This window comes from Phyllobates terribilis, unplaced genomic scaffold (assembly GCF_046119375.1).
Source record: "Phyllobates terribilis strain yellow unplaced genomic scaffold, ASM4611937v1 Scaffold_10__3_contigs__length_209671492, whole genome shotgun sequence".
Lineage (NCBI taxonomy): Eukaryota > Metazoa > Chordata > Amphibia > Anura > Dendrobatidae > Phyllobates > Phyllobates terribilis.
Genome location: NW_027362770.1, coordinates 109085626 through 109106305, shown reverse-complemented (window position 1 = coordinate 109106305; position 20680 = coordinate 109085626). Strand labels below are relative to the sequence as shown.

The following is a 20680-nucleotide window of genomic DNA, read 5'->3' as shown; positions in this document are numbered from 1 at the left end:
ATTAGATAACATTAGGAAGAGATCATCTGCGAACACCGTAGCCAACAACTTCATATTTTTGATTTTAATACCCTGGACATCTGGATCTTGTCTGATTTTCTGTACAAGCGCCTCCATAAGTAGGATGAAGAGGGAAGGAGAGAGGGGGCACCCCTGCCGTTTCCCATTTTGAATATCAAAACTCCCTGACAGCGTGCCATTAATTCTAACACGAGCAGAGGGTGTAGAGTATAGCGAGAGAACGGCGTTCACAAAAACTGGCGGGAAGGCAAATTTTTCTAAAGTGTAAGCTAAAAAGCGCCAAGTGACTGTCAAATGCCTTCTCCGCGCGTCTGTGGACAGCAAAGTCAGAGGGATCCCCCTACTCCTAGCATAAGATATGGCGTGTATAATTTTAATAGAATTATTTTTTCCTTCTCTCCCTCTGACAAATTTTTGTGATGGTATATACTAACCCCTTTAGATGCAGAGACGCTGCAACTATGGAACCAGACAGGAAATTTAGTTCTAGTAAGGTCAGGGGCATGTCCCACTTTAAAGTGAGTCTCTTGAATAAAAGCTATAGAAGTGTGGTTCTTATTCAAGAGGTGTCAGGGGTGTCCTATCATCATAAGATGTCTTGACCAAGTGAAGTATCTGGAAAGCGGTCCAACAGCCTAGGCATAAACAAAAACATTTAGAACTAAACATTTAAACTATCAATAATATACACCTTGTCTGCAGCAGGGTGAGGGGGAAGCATCCCAAGGTATAGCAGACAAGGAAATTAAGGAGGTGATACCTTCAAGAATTATAAAGGATTATTTGTAAAAGATTATTAGTAACAAAAAACTCAAGTAAGAACAGTCATTCAAGCTAAACATAAATCGCCCACAAGGTTGGAGTGTAGCTCCAGCATGGGTTAATGAAAAGGATAGAAGAGACTAGTCCCCATTTTTGTATATCACGGAGGCAGGAACTTTGATGGTTGTCCTCCAGCCCTGGAAAGGGAGCCCCTCCCCTGCACCGACCATTTTTTAGGTCTCTGGAGCTATGGGAAGGTAGAGGCATCATCTAGTGGCATTCAAGAGGGAACCTCGATTTGCTGGATCCCCAAGGTCTTCCATGAAGCTTGTAGATCTTCAGGCATCCGTATGAAACTCCACGTTCTCCTTTTATGGAGAATAGCAATGTAACAGGGTCCAGGGCCACATGATGCAAGGTGTCCACAGCTCTATCCCCCTGGCGCCAATTGTGTCACCTGCACACAACTGCCTCCTCCTTCCTCACCTATCCTCAACACAGCCTGCAAGCACAAGTCTGGCTCTCTTCTAACCCCACTTAGACATTGGACACAGGAAATACAGAAAAGGCAGACATCTTGAACATAGAAAAAAACCTCAAACATCTCAGGTGGGCACCCTCTGCGATGGCAAGAATACCCTTCTTAAAACCAAGGACAATATATGAAAAATAGGCTTGATGGTCGGTGCAGTGGAAGACTTGTCCTGATGAAGAGGTCAGTTTGATCCCGAACCACTCTGACTAGTCAATGAAATTCATTCTTATGAATTCTACACATCTTTGAGAAATTTTGTTCCATCACTGCATCTATCAAGCTTATTCTCCTCATATTATCCCTAGATAACCATGGTTCTACAAATCTGGGAAGCGGTGGCTGCAATGGTTTCACTAACTGGCATGGTACACAGAATTTAACACCAAGAAGTGAGCAGATGTAACTCTAGGGGACATTACAATAGGTAACTCACTTTTGGGTTTACTTATTCTTATACCAACAGTGTTGCTCTATGAAGCCTTGTTTTTGTATTTCCCTTTCCACCTAGCCTCACCTCTCTTTCATGCCATGCTGGGCTGTGGAGTCGGTAAGCCAAACCCCCGACTCCTCAATTTCCATGACTCCGACTCCCTCATACATGGCTCATGTTTAAGTGATACATTTACTGTAGCACAGATTCATCTCAGCTAAAAGTCTAGACCCTTAGATCAGGAATAGGACAGACATTTATAGGACATTTCATAACTTTCCCAAATTCTTATGAAAAAATATTCCCCACAAACTCCATTGAACTACTGTACCCAATTTATTATATATTTTAGGAGTTGGAGTTGGTCCATTTTACTCCGACTCCACAGCCCTTATGCCGTGTATGATCAATTTAATGCAAAAACACGTTAAAAGGTCAACATAGTACAAACTGTCAATCAGGAAGATCTATCAGCATGGTTGTAACACTTCTGCAGTATTGGAGGAACACAATGGCACTAAAGTTGGCCGGATTTAACCAACTGGCCAGCTTCAGAGGATCGCTTGCAAGCTCTATAGTAAAGAGCTCGTAAGCGCTCCTTGCCAATGACAGATTGCAAAGGTAGATGATAACCTAGGCAACAAGCTATAAACTATAAAATGAGAAATCCCTCTGTTCTTGAACGGGGAAGGTTTTTAGTAACATTTATGTTGAAAAGTTGTGTGTTTTTACAAGTATTTAGTAGTGATGAGCGAGCACTAAAATGCTCGGGTGCTCGATGCTCGAGTCGAGCAAATTGGAATACTTGGGTGCTCGACCCGAGCAACGAGCCCAATGTAAGTCTATGGGAAACTCGAGCATTCTTCAGGCAGCTCCCGGCTGTCTGCAGAGGGCCTAAAAATTGCCCAAATCCATGGGAACAGTGCTCAAATGACATGGGGACAGCATGGGGAAGACCCCTAGAAGCATTTCTGACTCCCAGGTCACTTCTGTCAATAACGTTGTCAGAGGTATTACGCCACTTTTACGGACTCCTAATAAAACATACAAAAACAAAACCAAAATGGATTTTCCTGGGAAATATGTTAAGAAACATCCTTTCCAGGGTAATGACATGTACAGTACAGACCAAAAGTTTGGACACACCTTCTCATTTAAAGATTTTTCTATATTTTCAGGACTATGAAAATTGTACATTCACACTGAAGGCATCAAAACTATGAATTAACACATGTGGAATTATATACTTAACAAAAAAGTGTGAAACAACTGAAAATATGTCTTATATTCTAGGTTCTTCAAAGTAGCCACCTTTTGCTTTGATGACTGCTTTGCACACTCTTGGCATTCTCTTGATGAGCACTGTGGCTAACCTCCCTAGATGTGGACGGAAAAGAAAAATTGATGAGATTTCAACGCAAGATTGTGCAGATGGTGGATAAAGAACCTCGACTAACATCCAAACAAGTTCAAGCTGCCCTGCAGTCCGAGGGTACAACAGTGTCAACCCGTACTATCCGTCTGCGTCTGAATGAAAAGGGACTGTATGGTAGGATACCCAGGAAGACCCCACTTCTTACCCCGAGACATAAAAAAGCCAGGCTGGAGTTTGCCAAAACTTACCTGAGAAAGCCTAAAACGTTTTGGAAGAATGTTCTCTGGTCAGATGAGACAAAAGTAGAGCTTTTTGGGAAGAAGCATCAACATAGAGTGTACAGGAAAAAAAAAAAAGCATTCAAAGCAAAGAACACGGTCCCTACAGTCAAACATGGCGGAGGTTCCCTGATGTTTTGGGGTTGCTTTGCTGCCTCTGGCACTGGACTGCTTGACCGTGTGCATGGCATTATGAAGTCTGAAGACTACCAACAAATTTTGCAGCATAATGTAGGGCCCAGTGTGAGAAAGCTGGGTCTCCCTCAGAGGTCATGGGTCTTCCAGCAGGACAATGACCCAAAACACATTTCCAAAAGCACTATAAAATGGTTTGAGAGAAAGCACTGGAGACTTCTAAGGTGGCCAGCAATGAGTCCAGACCTGAATCCCATAGAACACCTGTGGAGAGATCTCAAAATGGCAGTTTGGAGAAAGCACCCTTCAAATATCAGGGACCTGGAGCAGTTTGCCAAAGAAGAATGGTCTACAATTCCAGCAGAGCATTGTAAGAAACTCATTGATGGTTACCGGAAGCGGTTGTTCGCAGTTATTTTGGCTAAAGGTTGTGCAACCAAGTATTAGGCTGAGGGTGCCAATACTTTTGTCTGGCCCATTTTTGGAGTTTTGTGTGAAATGATCAATGATTTGATTTTTGCTTCATTCTCTTTTGTGTTTTTTCCTTGCAAGCAAATTAAATGAAGATAATAATACCAAATAATTTGTGATTGCAATCATTTTCAGGAAGAAACTGAGTATTATCTGACAGAATTGCAGGGGTGCTAATACTTTTGGCCACCACTGTAAGTGATCCTTGGCGCATGCGAAGATGCCTCCCGCCATGCACCTGTCGTTGCAGACTTGCAACAATCACCGTCCACGTCCTTGTCCCAGTGCAGGGTTCAGTTGTCCCTACCCCATTCCTTGGAATGCAAGCGCAAGTATGCAGCCAGCCACCCACCCACCCACAGGCTGCAATACTATACTACCAAATTTTTGACAGCTGCTTGCACTTGAAATGTGGCCTTTCAGGCTCGTGGAGGCAGAAGCTGTTCACAATCTTATGGCGGCGGCGAACGGGTATCCATACTCGGTCCCCAGCTGCCACTATTTGTCCCAGTGTCGTCTCCACCTTCCACAAGCACGGGTCCCACATTACTCGTGCCCTCCCTAGTGCACTTACTGGGAAGGACTGCCTAACCACAAACACGTGGACAGGTGAATGTGGCCAGGGACGGTACGGAGCCAGTGCACAGCTTTTTTTGCTGTGTTGTATTTCACCACAGCCATATTCTTTAGCTTGGTGAAAGGACTTGGGAAACCATATCTACCCTGCATGTCATTTCTCCCAGGAAGTCTTCTAATGCTGCTTGTTGCAGAAGAAATGGCAGCCCATCCAACATCAACTCGCACTTGTCGATGGTGCTTTGACACACACACATGTTTCTTTGCACATTTAATTTCATGACTACAGAGTTGGGCAATGGCCTGATCTGCAATGCGGTTTGAGAAATCGCATGCATAAGCACGTCTGATCCACATTAAAAAAGCAGCCATAGAGTGTCCGGGAACCTTTCCCCACACTTTTCTTAGCCAGGGCTGCTTCTCGGCAGGGTTGGACGGACCCTCCTCCGGTGGGCCCTGGCTTCTCATAGTGCTGAGGTGAGGCCATGATGATGGTAGAGACCACCATCTGCTTAGTTTTCTGTTACTTGGAATGCAAGCGCAAGTATGCAGCCAGCCACCCACAGGCTGCAATACTAAACTGCCAGATTTATGGACAGCTGCTTGTACTTGAAATGTGGCCTTTTAGGCTCGTGGAGGCGGAAGCTTTTCACAACCTCATGCCTCGTGTCCATATTCGGTCCCCAGCCGTCACTATTTCTCCGGTGTTGTCTCCGCCCTCTACAAGCGCGGGTCCCTGAACATTACTGCTGGTACTTTTTCTGTGGGAATTTGCTTGCCTCCTACCAGCCTGGAATAGTTACAGTAAACTATGGTACAACGCCATGGTATTACCACTGCCCCCAGTACCAGTAGCGAAGCCATCCCCAATTTCCTTCTCAATAAATTTTACTGGTTAGACTGAGTCGCTGCCCAAATGGTGGAGAGAAAAAGTCCAGCATCCAATATGGGGGAAAAATTATTTTAAAAAAACACCTTTTAATGAAAAATCTTTTTAAAAAACGAGGTTAAAAGCTGGAAGCGGATGCAACCGCATGCATGCGTGTGACAACGCGTTTCGAACTGAAACTAGTTTTTTATCATAGTATAAGCATCAGTGGCTGCCCAAATACTTTAGTTTCTCACAAAGCAGATGAAGATAGAGTGGCAGTAGGTGCAAGTTTCTCCAGCCTGTTCGATATCAGAGGGTGAACGGCAGCACATTGGATCAGTGGTTGGCACTGAAGCCTTGTAGTGCTGGGATCCTGGGTTCAAGTCCCAGCAAGGACAACATCTGCAAGGATTTTGTATGTTCTCCCCGTGTTTGCGTGGGTTTCCCACTCAGTAAAAAAGCAGCTATAGAGTGTCTGGGATCCTTCCCACACACTTTTCTTAGCCAGGACTGCTTCTCAACATGGTTGGACGGTCCCACCAGAGAATCCTCTGGTGTGCCCTGGCTTCTACTTCAGGAGAGTTCATGATAGCGCTAACTTTGCAGCTGCTATGGGGCTCTTGAGCGGGGGAGAAAGGTGAGCCCTCAGAATCAAATCCTCTGAAAAACATTGGGCCCACCAATCTGAAACAGCTTCTCAGTGGGAGTTGTATTTCACCACAACCATATTCTTTAGCTCGGTGAAAGGACTGGCATAGAGGGAAACCGTATCTACTCTGGCTGTCATTTCTCCGTCACCAGGTTCCGCCTATTGTCACACATGACCATGCCTGGCTGTATGTTCAGCGGTGAGCGCCACAGATCAAGCTGCTGTATTACAGCTTTCAACAACTCTGCAGCGCTGGGCGGTTTGTCACCTAAGGATTAAGCATGTTATCTTCAGCACAGCCTGTTACCCCTTGGCCAAGGCCGTCACAACCTTTTTTTATTTATGATGGAGGGACTCTGAAAGTCACAAAGCTTATTTTTATAGGGCCATCAGCCGGCTATGCTTTGTTGTTCCCATTATTAACGAGTGGGTCTCCTATACTGTTATTGCGTATGCAGTGACTGCAAGGGCTGCCAAAAATTCGGACGCAACTCAATACCCCTTTGAAGAGACAGAGGAGGATCTCAGTAAAAAAAAATGTTCCCATTATAAAGGAGCAGGTCTCCTATAGTGGTAATGCCCATGCTGTGACTGCAAGGGCTGACCAAATTTAGGAAAAACCCCACTAAGAATTTAAAGACACATAGAACAGGGCCACAGTAACGACAAATTCCCATTAGAAAGGAGAGGGTTTCCCATAGTGTTGGCCTGTGCAGTGAAAGCAAGGGCTGCAAAAAATTGTGAGCCACTCCAATGCCCCTTGGAAGAGACTTAGAGGGCCTTATAAAAAAAAAAATGTTCCCATTAGAAAGGAGCAGGTCTCCTATACTTGTAATGCCCATGCACTAAGTGTATGGGCTGACAAACATTTACCCCTGGGGGGTATACATAAACATACTGTATAAAAACTTTTTTACGGGCATCATAAACACCCTTTAAAAAAATGATGTGAGTGTTGCATCACAGACCACGGTCACCCTGGTGATATGGTGGTGGAGAAGGAGGAGGACAAGAGCAAATAGCCAAAATCAGGAAGCGTATTCCCATGTGTGGGTGTGAAAAGGTGCATGGGAATACACCTCCCAAAAAAAGACACTGGATTTGTGTTTGTGATGCTGCTATCATTCGGTGGTGTTGAGAAGTCTGGCCCAATCCAGCCCTTGTTCATTTTTATAAGAGTCAGCCTGTCAGCATTTTCAGTTGACAGGCGGATGCGCTTATCAGTTATAATTCCACCAGCGGCACTAAAAACCCGCTCTAATAAAACGCTGGCGGCAGGGCAGGCCAGGACCTCCAAGGCATAGAGAGCCAGTTCATTCCACATACCCAGCTTGGATACCCAATAATTATAAAGCACAGAGGAATCACGGATGACATTGGTACGGTCGGCAAGGTACTCCCTCAGCATCTTCCCAAACTTTGCACTCCTTGTGAGAGTACCCCGCGCCTCAGAGCCTGTGCGATGGGAGGGGCTGAGAAAATTCTCCCAGAAATTTGACAGTGTTCCCCTGCTGGATTGAATTTGTGTCTCTCTCGTCTGTACTCCTTGGTTGTCCAATGAACTGTGACCTCTGCCCCATTTTTGTAGACCTGTCCGCCTCAGGAATAAGAGATATAAAGTTCTCCTTGTAGCGTGGGTCTAGAAGTGCCACCAACCAGTAATGACGGTCACCCAAAATTTTGAGAATGTGAGGGTCATGGGAAAGGCAGAGTAACATAAACTCAGCCATGCGTGCCAGACTGCAAACAGGCAAGACTTCTGTGTCCTCACCAAGAGGATGACTGACAATGCCCTCCTCTTCCTCTTCTTCTTTCTCTTCCTCTTCCTCTTTGTCATGAGATGAGGCTGCGCTGTGTGTAATCAACAATTTAACCCTTTTATAGCTAGATTGGCGCATCTGGGGGAAGAAAAGACTAACCCTGAGCACCAAATCATGCCAACTCATGTTACATATAATAGATTTGAGAAACACAGAGTTGTTTTATAGGCATAAAACATTCAAATTTTATTACAACATTTAAAATTACACATAAAGTACAATATCAAGTGACAGTATATAGATAGTGGCCAAGAAAAATATTCACTGGAGAAGACAACCAACAACAGAGGTCCCCATGGTCCCAGAAAATTCATACAGCAGAATAATATATATACTAAAACCAATAGTGGTATATATCGGAGCACAATTGTAAGTGTGTTTCCGAGTAAAATAATTATTGCTGAAGAAAAGGATTTTCAGAGGGACAGGTCCTATGCGTTAGGCAGCCTTACCCAGTGAAGATCAATCACAAGCCAGTGATAATGGCCACAAAATGGCAAACCCCCAGAATACAGGTGGTGGCCAAGAAAATTGTACACTGAAAAAGATGGCCAAGAGTAGAGGTCCTCATGATCCCAGAATATATGCAGTAAGTTAATCAAGTAATAAGAATAAAGTAATTACTATTAAAGAGAGGGATAGCCATAAGGACAGATATAAACATTAGGTCATCTTACCCAGCGAAAAGCCAAACACTGGCTAATAGTAATAGCCGCGCTGTAGCAAGCCCCGACGCGCGTTTCACGGCCCAAAACTGGCCGCTTCCTCAAGGGGAATGTGCAGGAGTAAAAAAGCGGCACCCTTTTCAACCATGGCGTCGGTCATGTGTGGCCACACATGACCGATCACCTGATCAGCAAGTAGGCGTGGTTTGATGCCGGTAAGCGGCGCATGCGTCGCCACTCCCCGCCCCAGGACGCGAAGCCAGGCCGTCAGGGGCTAGTGCGCAAGCGCGGGCGCACGGCCAAAGACAAGGCCGGGCGCACGCACCAGCCCCGCAGAGACAGCCGGGCGCGCGACCCACAGCGGAGGGAGCGGAGCATGCGCACAACATCAAAAGGGCACAGATTAAGGCGGAAAATATAACACTGCATTTAAAGATGTATCATATCTCATAATAAACAACTTGATTTGAAAAAGACACACAAGCAGGTCACTTTGTCGATAATTGGTCCACCAATTTGATGCAGTGTGCAGAAAGATCGCTTTCAAAGCGATGGTGTTTTCATATGACATTTGTAATTGTTACGTCCGCCAACATCAGACCGATTCGCAGATGATTTAATTCAGGCATCAATATGCATAATCCGGCATATAGGGGCCAAATATTCCAAACAGACGATAAAAACTAGAAATAAATATAAAAATTAGAAACTGGGGAAACCCCATATATACAATAAAAGCAAATATTAAAGCGCAACAGAATTATTTTAAAGCACAAGAGGGGGGGAGAAAAAAGGAAAGAAAAAAAGAAAGAAAAAAAGACCAAGGAGGAACAATTCCATAAAAGACTAAATTAAATAAATAGTCATAAATCAAATTTATAGAAATGAGGAAAAAGACAGGGACTCATTTAAACCATGTGGAGAAAGAGTATCCAACATAGTGATCCACTTAGTTTCGGCACGTGCCAAGACTTTTCTTACATTACCCCCCCGGGCACCCATGTGAACCACATCTATCCCACGAACTTTGAGGCATCTAGGGTCGCAATTATGGGCGACCCTGAAGTGTCTCGGAATTGTTTTTAATTCAGTGACATCAGCCACTGTCCTGGCCGCGCCAATGTCCCGCACATGCTCCCGTATGCGTACCCGGAGCTCCCTGGATGTCAGACCAATATATATCAGAGAGCAGTCACAAGTTGCGTAGTAAATTACGTTACTTGTGCCACACGAGATGTGATGTCTGATATCAAACTGTCTTGTACCATCCGAGGACGCAAAAGTGGTGCAGCGGAGGACATTGGCGCAGGCACGACAGTGGCCGCAAGGAAACATGCCCAAAGTAGGGCCACGGGAGCCGAAGGGGTTTAATTTTTTCGCAACGTAGTGGCTCGACACTAAAATATCTTTCAGGTTGTTGGACCGTCTAGGGGTCATTAGGGGATAATCCCCAAGAGTCGGTCCCAAGGAGGCATCGGTCATCAGGATACTCCAGTGTTTTGTCATTATACTCCTCATATTATCCCACTCGTGATTGAATGTAGAGATATACCGTATCTTCTTCTGCCCATCATCATTGGTTTTATATGCTTTGTTTGGGTATAATAAGTGGTTTCTTGGGGTATGCCTAGCACGTTCGTAACCCCGCCTCACACACCTATTACTGTAGCCACGTGATGCGAATCTTGATTTAAGATCGATAGCCTGCTTCTCAAATTTATGGTCCGATGAGCAGATCCGCCTCGCCCTCAGGAATTGCCCGACCGGGACGGCCCTTATTGTGGTTGGATGGTGGGCACTACTTGCATGAATAAGGGAATTGGTCGACGTTGGTTTCCTATAGATGTCCGTCTGAATGCGGCCAGAATCGTCCACCTCCAGACAGACATCCAGGAATTCGATCTTAGATGCATCATATTTATATGTCAACCGAATTCCCCACATATTTATATTTAGCTGTGCCATGAAACTCTCAAGCTGTTGCACCGACCCACGCCAAAGAAACAAAATATCATCGATATAGCGCAGCCAACACAGCACATGGTCCGCGACCCCCACGCCTCCGTCGCCAAAAATCAATCTCTCCCATGCCCCTAGGAAGAGATTGGCGTACGAAGGCGCGCAGGCCGCCCCCATCGCTGTGCCGCGCTTCTGTAGATAAATATTTTCTTTAAACAAAAAATAATTATGTGTGAGTACAAAGTGCAACAGCTCGCAGATAAAATCACACATAGGGCCGCCCAAGTCAGACGCCCCGAGGAAGAGGCGGACCGCATCCAGACCAATATTATGGTCAATACAAGTATATAAAGACTCGACATCTACCGTGACAAGCAGAACCCCCTTATCCAGAGAGACGCCGTCGACCCGAGTAAGGACGTCCGTCGTGTCCCTAACGTATGAGGGTAACGTCGCTACAATTGGTTTTAAATAAAAATCAATACATTTACAGGCTGGTTCACAAAGACCCTCTATACCGGACACGATCGGACGCCCAGGTGGGTCCACGGCGTCTTTGTGGATCTTGGGCAGAAGATAGAACGTGGATGTCTTAGGAAACCGTACAGTAAGTGCTTCAACTGTTTTTTTAGATATGGTCCCTGCATCACAAGCACGGGTGAGGATAGATTGAAGTGCGGAGGAGTAGGAGTGGGTCGGATTAAAATTTAATTTACAATACGTATTGCTATCTCGTAGTTGCCTAAACGCCTCTCTTTCGTATTTGGCACATTGCCAAATCACAATATTTCCCCCCTTGTCCGCAGGTTTGATTACAATGTCATCATAAGTTTTGAGTTGCTGAATCGCCAGACGTTGTCGCGCCGTAAGATTATCAAATTTTCTTTTATTTGATAGTTTTTTCAAATCATCCGCAACAAGTCTGGAAAAAATCTCAACTGCTGGACAGAGGGACAAAGGGGGAAATCGTGTCGATTTGGGAACCGCACATTGAGGCAACCCACCTGGTTGTGAGGAAGTTTGTTCCAGTAAAAGCTCCTCCAAAGTAGCAATCGCCTCCCGCTCCGCCGCATTCAAAGCACCAATAGGGGCATCCTTCTTGGAGTGGAGTTTGTGCAAAATGAGTTTCCGAGAGAACAGGTGGAGGTCCTTTAGGGCTGTAAAGTAATTAAAACTATTAGTAGGAGAAAAGGTTAGGCCCATACCGAGGACCTCCAACTGTTCAGTAGAAAGAACATGTGCCGATAAATTGACAATCCGTAAGCCTCCATGAGACCGACTCACCCGTTGTGCTGCCAAGCCCCTGTTTTTACTTGTAAGTCTGGTTTGAATCCTTTTTGTGCCAGATGCAGACACTCCATGATTATTTGCTGCTTGAGGCCCATCATGCGTCTCTTCAGTAGAGGTAAAAGACGATACTGAGGTAGATCTAGACCTGGATTGGGACTTATGTTTTTGGAATGGACGAGACCGTCCCCTCGTGATGTCCCATTTATATACTTTTTGTAATGATTTATCCTGGGTATCCCTCTGAAATTTTTTTGTTTTAGCTTGTTGTGTCTCTTTTTGCCCATTTTTGAGCTAGAGCCTCAATGTCCTCATTCAACTTTTTTAGTGAATCTGCAGTCATTTCATTCTTAAAGGAAAGTTGCAGTTTTTCAATTTGAGTCTCAATAGTGGATAGCGATATCTGATTCATTTCAATTAACAGATTCATGTATCCAATCGAGCATGTGTTGGAGTATTGTTCCCATCTATTTTTAATTGTGTCATCATCTATATTAAAGGAAGGAAATATTTGGACCCTTAGGCCACGAGGTATGAGTCCCTTTTCAATATATTTCCTCAGAAAGGCAATATTCCACCACAAGCGAGTCCTTTTCCTAATTAAGTCTTTAAGTTCATTAATAGATATAGACAAAGTATTCCCCCCTACTGTTAGTGCTCCATTCAGGCCACCATCATTGCAAATCTCGTCCAATTGTAAGAGCCAAGTATCGTCTTGAGCTCTAAAATCCATTTTGGGTCTGGAAAAAACTGTGAAATACACAGAAATAAATAGCATCAACAATTTAACCCTTTTATAGCTAGATTGGCGCATCTGGGGGAAGAAAAGACTAACCCTGAGCACCAAATCATGCCAACTCATGTTACATATAATAGATTTGAGAAACACAGAGTTGTTTTATAGGCATAAAACATTCAAATTTTATTACAACATTTAAAATTACACATAAAGTACAATATCAAGTGACAGTATATAGATAGTGGCCAAGAAAAATATTCACTGGAGAAGACAACCAACAACAGAGGTCCCCATGGTCCCAGAAAATTCATACAGCAGAATAATATATATACTAAAACCAATAGTGGTATATATCGGAGCACAATGTGTGTAATCACCCTGTATGGTTCCTTGCTCCGCCTGCAATGCATCCTCTTTAATTGTGAGCAGAGAGCGTTTCAGAAGACAGAGAAGCGGAATGGTGATGCTAATTATGGCGTCATCGCCGCTCACTATCTTGGTGGAGTCCTCAATATTTTGGAGGATGGTACAGATATCTGACATCCATATCCACTCCTGAGGTCTTATGTGTGGAGTATGACCTGAATATCGATTGCCATGTTCATGCTGGTAGTCAACAACTGCCCTCTGCTGCTCACAAATCCTTCACAACATCTGAAATGTAGAGTTCCAACGCGTGGGAACATCGCACACCAGTCGGTGAGCTGGAAGCTGCAAACGCTGCTGAAGCACGGCAAGGGTGGCGGAAGCTGTAGCTGACTTTCTAAAATGGGCACACACGTGGTGTACTTTGACAAGCAGATCTAGGTAGGTCTTGAGAAACCGCTGAACAATGAGGTTAAGCACATGGGCCAGGCATGATACATGAGTCTTGCTTCAGAGCCGTCACCAGGTTCCGGCCATTCTCACACGTAACCATGTCTGGCTGTAGATTCCGCGGTGTCAGCCACAGATCTGCCTGCTCTTTCAGAGCTGTCTACAACTCTTCAGCAGTGTGTGGTTTGTCACCTAAGCATATTGGCTTCAGCACAGCTTTTTACCGCTTGGCCGAGGCAGTGCTGCAATGCTTCTAGCTTGTGACTGATGTGGTCATTTCGGAGATGGAGGCTGAAGAGGAGGAGGTGGTATAGGAGCTATAGACTGTGGGGGCAGCCCTGATTAACCCAGAGCCCGCAATCCTCTGTGTCGGGAGGATGTGTTCCGTCCCAAGGTCTAACTGGGTCCCGGCTTCCACTATATTAACCCAGTGTGCCGTTAGCAAGATGTTCCTGCACACAAGCACTTGTCCACATGTCTGTGGTTAGGTGGACTTTCCCTGTAACTACGTTGTTGAGGGCACATCTAATGTTGTGGGACACATGCTTGTGTAATGCGGGGATGGCACACCGAGAGAAATAGTCGCCCTGGGGACCGAGTACCAAGGGACAGCCGCCGCCATGAAGTTGCGGAAAGCTTCTGTCTCCACGAGCCTAAAAGGCAGTAGTAGTAGTGGGGCGTTTGCGTTGGCTGGGTATTTCGCTTGCGTTACAAGGGCTGGGGTAGCGATAACTGAACACTGTGCTGGGATAAGGACGTGGACGTGCTTGCTGATGGTGCTAGTTGAGAGTGTGCAACAACAGGTGCAGGGCGGGAGACATCTTCGCATGCGCCATGGACAGTGGATTGGCGTGTACACACAACAGTGGAAGAAGCAGTGGTGTCACCCGCAGACACTGTGTCTGGACCCTGGGTTTCGGCCCTCCTAGTTGGGTGCTTTGGTGTCATGTGCCTGATCATGCTGGTGGTGGTCAGGCTGCTAGTTTTGCTACCCCTGCTGATGCTGGCCTGGCAGATGGTGTAAATGGCCTCTTTTGGGGTTATCTGCAGAGGTCTTCTCAAGTCTGGTTGTTTTTTAAAGACTAACAGTTGTACTGGCTAATTCTGTCATGTTGGTGTTCGGAGGAACGGTTGCCCGCCTTATGTCTGTGGCCACCACACTGCTTATTGATGCCTGTTGTGCTGCTACGCCTCCCTCCCCCCTGTGTGCTGCTGTCCTTGCTCTGCATGTCCCCCTTCCAGGTATGTCAGTGACTATATCGTCCACCACCTCATCTTCCACTTCCGCACCCTGGTCCTCCTGACTTTCTGGCAATTGTCTCAATTGTCTCATAATCATCCACCTCTTGCAACAGTAATTGCACTTTCCCACCATTGTCTTCGTGTGACCGTAGTTGCTCAAATATTTTGTCATCGCTACACGCGTTCTCTTCTTGCCCCGCTTGAAGCTGGCTGGGCGAGAGGCCCGAATCTACAAATGGAAACATGCACAGCTCTTCTGAGTGTCCAAGTGTGGGATCAGTTGTCTCCGGGCACTCGACATGGTGGGAGGAAGGAGGATCAGGGTGAGGAATCAGTGGTCCAGACTCAGTTACTGAGACTTGACCGTGTAGAAGTCGTAGTGGTGGTGGCAAAGTGACTGGAAGCATTATCTGCTAACCAACCATCAACTTTTTGACACTGCTCTGGGTTCAATAGTGGTCCTGCGGTCTCCTAGCAATTGGGACAGGAAGGTCGAGTGACAATATGTGGGTGTGTGTTTGTAGCACAATTTCAGCTTGCCCACGGCCTCGGCCTCTGCATGCACCATCAGCATCATGTCCACTTCCCCATTCCTTGCCACGCGCCTTGCCCATTTTAAATGGAGGCTAATATTTTCCACGCTCACTACAAATGGCTGGATTTGGACCATAGTTATATGTGATATGTCTGACGGACAACCATGGTTTTAAATAGCGGCCTTGTAGTTCACTATTCTTCACAGCGACTGTGTGAATAGCTTCGTTGACACCCTGCTATAAACTGTAAATGGAGGCCAATATTTTCCACGTTCACTACAAATTTCTGGATTTTTATCGCTGTAATATGGAAAAAATCTGGTTGTATTCTGCAGTCAGAACAAGCAAATGGAGCAGACAAATTGTGTATTCTGGATTGATTTTTAAGCAAATAATCAGGATTAAGATTAAAAAAAAATAGCCCTGGCCCCTGATATCTGGGGCTATGTCTACAAATATCTGTTACAGCAGGATCAGACAGAACGTTCAATGGACCCTCTTGTGCTGCATGCACTGCCACAAACCATGCCTGCCTAACTCCTGTCTAACACTGATCATATGCAGCTGGATTAGTCCTCAGAAGAACTGTTAGTTCAGATGGATTTATATATACAGTTATATGAAAAAGTTTGGGCACCCCTATTAATCTTAAGCTTAATGTTTTATAAAAATTGGTGTTTTTGCAACAGCTATTTCAGTTTGATATATGTAATAACTGTTGGACACAGTAATGTTTCTGCCTTGAAATGAGGTTTATTGTACTAACAGAAAATGTGCAATCTGCATTCAAACAAAATTTGACAGGTACATAATTATGGGCACCCTTATCATTTTCTTGTTTTAAATACTCCTACCTACTTTTTACTGACTTACTAATGCACTTTTTTTGGTTTTGTAACCTCATTGAGCTTTGAACTTCATAGCCAGGTGTATGCAATCATGAGAAAAGCTGCTTAAAGTGGCCACTTGCAAGTTCTTCTCCAGTTTGAATCTCCTCTGAAGAGTGGCATCATGGGCTCCTCAAAACAACTGTCAAATGATCTGAAAACAAAGATTATTCAGCATAGTTGTTCAGGGGAAGGATACAAAAAGCTGTCTCAGAGATTTAACCTGTCAGTTTCCACTGTGAGGAACATAGTAAGGAAATGGAAGAACACAGGGACAGTTCTTGTTAAGGCCAGAAGTTGGAGGCCAAGAAAAACATCAGAAAGGCAGAGAAGAAGAATGGTGAGATCAGTCAAGGAAAATCCTCAGACCACCTCCAGAGAGCAGCAGCATCAACTTGCTGCAGATGGTGTCACTGTGCATCGGTCAACTATACAACGCACTTTGCACAAGGAGAAGCTGTATGGGAGAGTGATGCGAAAGAAGCCGTTTCTGCAAGCACGCCACAAACAGAGTCGGCTGAGGTATGCAAAAGCACATTTGAAGAAGCCAATTTCTTTTTGGAAGAAGGTCCTGTGGACTGATGAAACCAAGATTGAATTGTTTGGTCATACAAAAAGGCGTTATGCATGGCGGCAAAAAAACACAGCATTCCAAGAAAAACACTTGCTACCCACAGTAAAATTTGGTGGAGGTTCCATCATGCTTTGGGGCTGTGTGGCCAATGCCGGCACCGGGAATCTTGTTAAAGTTGAGGGACGCTTGGATTCCACTCAGTATCAGCAGATTCTTGACAATAATGTTCAAGAATCAGTGACAAAGTTGAAGTTACGCAGGGGATGGATCTTTCAGCAAGACAATGATCCAAAACACTGCTCCAAATCTACTCAAGCATTCATGCAGAGGAACAGTTACAATGTTCTGGAATGGCCATCCCAGTCCCCAGACCTGAATATCATTGAACATCTGTGGGATCATTTGAAGAGGGCTGTCCATGCTCGGCGACCATCAAACTTAACTGAACTGGAATTGTTTTGTAAAGAGGAATGGTCAAAAATACCTTCATCCAGGATCCAGGAAATCATTAAAAGCTACAGGAAGCGACTAGAGGCTGTTATTTTTGCAAAAGGAGGATCTACTAAATATTAATGTCACTTTTCTGGTGAGGTGCCCATACTTATGCACCTGTCAAATTGTGTTTGCACATTTTCTGTTAGTACAATAAACCTCATTTCAAGGCAGAAACATTACTGTGTCCAACAGTTATTACATATATCAAACTGAAATAGCTGTTGCAAAAACACCAATTTTTATAAAACATTAAGCTTAAGATTAATAGGGGTGCCCAAACTTTTTCATATAACTGTATGTTGTGGAATACCTACACTAACAGGATGTTCAATGAACCCTCTTGCACTATATGCACTGCAGTCTGCCACATACCCTGCCTGCCTAACTCCTGCTATCACCACTGAATATATGCAGCTGGATTACTCCTCAGAGGGACTGTTAGTTCAGATGAATATATAGATATGTTGTGGAATACCTACACAAACTATAAACAAGCAAATCTCTCCCTGACGCAACAGCATCTCTCCCTACTCTGACTGTTTTCAGGGTAGACTGTGACGAGCATGGCGGCGCCAGGTCTTAAATAGACCCGATGACGCAATGCGGCCAGCCAATCACTGTAATGCCACAACCAACATGGCTACAGCATTACAGTGCGTGGCAAGCAATCTCTGCATGTTCATTGGCTCTGTAAAGAGCGCCAAACATGCAGGGTGGGGACCCGAGCTCCCGCCGAGCAACCCGGAAATACGCGCCGAGCATGTCGAGCACAGTGATGCTCGGGTGAGTACTGAGTAGTGGTGAGCACGTTCACTCATCATTAATCCTCTTCTGTCCTGTACATGTCGTTACAGAACGGTAATGTCTACTGTATATTAGGATCTTGTGTACAGTGTTGGGAAGATCACATGATCTTGTTAGCTTGGAGTGTTTTACAAGCAGCAGTCATCAGATTATATACAGGAGATGGCTGCCGTCTTCTAGTGTTCTAGATTTAATATTTAACAATGGTGCAGGGGTATCTTGTTGCTGATGAAATGCTACAGGTCTCATCTGTCTGATGAGCTGCGGAGACTTCATCTACTGATTAAATTATCTGTGACCATTACAAAGACGTCATCATCAGGGATTTTCCTAACTCTGACTGGGACGACGACCAGAGATGTTCTTATTAACATCAAGTACATTACACAAAGAGTTTGAGATTGCACATATAAGAGATTGACCAACATCTTCCACTTCTAATGTTCCCGTCAAGACAGAACAAAATCCCTTGAATTTACAGTTGTATGTAAGTTTAGGCAAAGACCTAATCTTCACTTGCAAGAGGCTTAAGCTGCAATACCAGACTTAGCCCATGGATAACGGTGGCGCTGTTTTTAGAATTCACTGCATATTTTGGGCTGATCAATCTCTTATCGAATTTCATACAAGTCAATTCTTTGGTAACAGAATTCAAAAGCTTATGCATAAATATGAATTAAAAGGGTTTATCTGTTTAAAAAAAAAAAAAAAAAACGGGCCATGGGTAGGAAAAAAAATAACACAATATTTGCCTATTGAAGCGACGGCTGCTCCAGGGACACCTCGCTACTGCTTCTTGGAGTTCTGTGCTTACAGAGCTGTAGGGGGTGACGTCCCTTCTACAACACTGCAGCCAGTCACTGCCAGCAGCAGTGTTGTGCCACCTACCGCTACAAGGCTACTAAGGTCAGGATAGGCTAGTCTTCATAGGCTTTAAATAACAATTTATTTTGAAAAAAGTCATTAAGGAGTTGTATCATGAGAGCCGTTATTTTTTTTTATGTATGCTATTTAGGGCTATTTTTTTCTTTTTTAATTGTTAATTGGGGGCGGGGTGTGAATGGGAAAAAAAATACAAATATAGATGTGTGTGTGTGTGTGTGTGTGTGTCTTTATATTTCCATTTATTTATTTTTTTTTGCTGTTTACCAATCGGTTAAAATAAAAAAGAAAAAATTAAAAAAAAAGAAAAAAAAAGTGAAGCATCAGAAAAAGCACCCTTGACAGCCGCCATAAAATTTCAAGCATGGTGGTCATAAAGGACTTAATTTATATCTATGTAGTAGACTTTCAGCTCTTTATCAACATAACACTTTGCCTTAGTTCCCTTGCTTACTCATGGTCCCCACTAATTCGCAGCCGTACTTGCCAATCCTCCGGGCTCCATATGCAGCAAAACCGGCTTCCTTTCTGTATTTTAACTGAATCTTGGGCCACCAGCCATTCTTATTCGATCTTGTCTTCTTTGGAGACCTTGCTGGTTTTGGCATACAAACACTGATGAAATACTGGCAATTAAGTTAGGCCTTAGAGATGAGTGGAACACTTTGTGTAACCATGGTCCAGGTTAGTGGTCTCTCTAGCCGTGGAAGTAGGTAGAAAGGTGCACTGAACTGTTTGGCTATGGCAAGGGTGCACCGAGCACCTGTATGTGGTTTGAACAGTCATTCTGTCATGGGGATACTACAACAGAGAGGGGCCAGAAGATCGCAGCCTCTGGTCACACGTACTCCTGCACTGATTAGAACTGCTTCACCATCCTATTAAACAGTGCAGGTTTTTCCCTTGCTCTGTCATGGCAAGGGTTAATCAGAGCAGTTTATCTCCTGGAGCTCTCCTTCCTGATTTGTCTCAGCTGTTCAGTGTTGGCCATTCCTCTCTGGTATATATGCTAGTTACTGGCCCTTGGTAATTTCCAGTGATCGTTCTACTTCATGGTAAGGTGTTGGAGAAATTCAGTGTTTGGAATATGCGGTCAGAGAGTTGTTCAGAACATTTCTGCTTGGAGTTGGTTTGCATGCTTATCCTCATCCTCTCCTATTTGGTTTCTCCTACCTATCCCTCCCCTGTGTTCCACTCTGTTGTTTTGTGAGTATATTTGTATGATTGTAATTTTCTTTCATCCTTTTCTGTCTACCCTTGTCTGTCTAGTTAGGGTAAACTATACACTTCAGCCTAACACCTCCCTGGGTGGGCGAAACAGATAAGGTTTAAGATGGGAGCATAGCAAGGTATGTGACCCCGGCGCCTCCACCTTCTGGGGGACAGGGATAGACTAGGGCAGAGGGATCATGTAGGCGCCCACAATTCTTAGTCACTACGTGACACATTCTGTGCTGTCAGAATTGTCAACACATGCCCATTTGTGTTGTGTCAGCACTTATTTACAGAGATATAAATGGGCTGCAGGAGTATAATACACATGTAAAATAGTGATGAAGACTATATATAGAATGCATGTTAAAGGCATTTTCTGGGAATAGAAAAAAAACTAAATGAAACGTCATAATTAAATCCCTAAATAAATTTGTCACAAATAATAATAGTTTTATCTCAGGTGGCCATCAGTATAGTAATGACAGCCATCGTGTTTCACTGACAGAAACCAATCCTAGACAGAATGTCCTAGAATATTAGGACATGGGCCTGTGAACATGTGCAGCAGGAAGCTTCACCCTCCTCATATGTAGGAGCTCCACTAATACTGCTGGAGATACCAGAGGTGCTGAGATAAGAAGAGGCTGCTCACACTG

The 20680-nt window shown here is 44.4% G+C and overlaps 1 protein-coding gene and 1 long non-coding RNA gene across 3 annotated transcripts in view; one reads left to right on the top strand and one right to left on the bottom strand.

Annotated features, from left to right (window-relative positions):
- Positions 1-20680, top strand: part of LOC141164449 (START domain-containing protein 10-like) — an 87372-nt gene that overhangs the window by 21805 nt on the left and 44887 nt on the right. The window lies entirely within an intron of this gene.
- Positions 8512-20680, bottom strand: part of LOC141164450 (uncharacterized) — a 42641-nt gene continuing 30472 nt past the window's right edge. Inside the window, exons 1-3 of one of the 2 annotated variants that reach the window (XR_012250910.1) lie at positions 11832-12072; positions 11552-11704; positions 8512-9271 (exon numbers count right to left, since the gene is read on the bottom strand). This is a non-coding gene — a long non-coding RNA (uncharacterized lncRNA). Of the gene's footprint in view, positions 9272-11551; positions 11705-11831; positions 12073-20680 lie in introns of those variants that run through there. The other variant, XR_012250909.1, reaches the window with a different exon arrangement.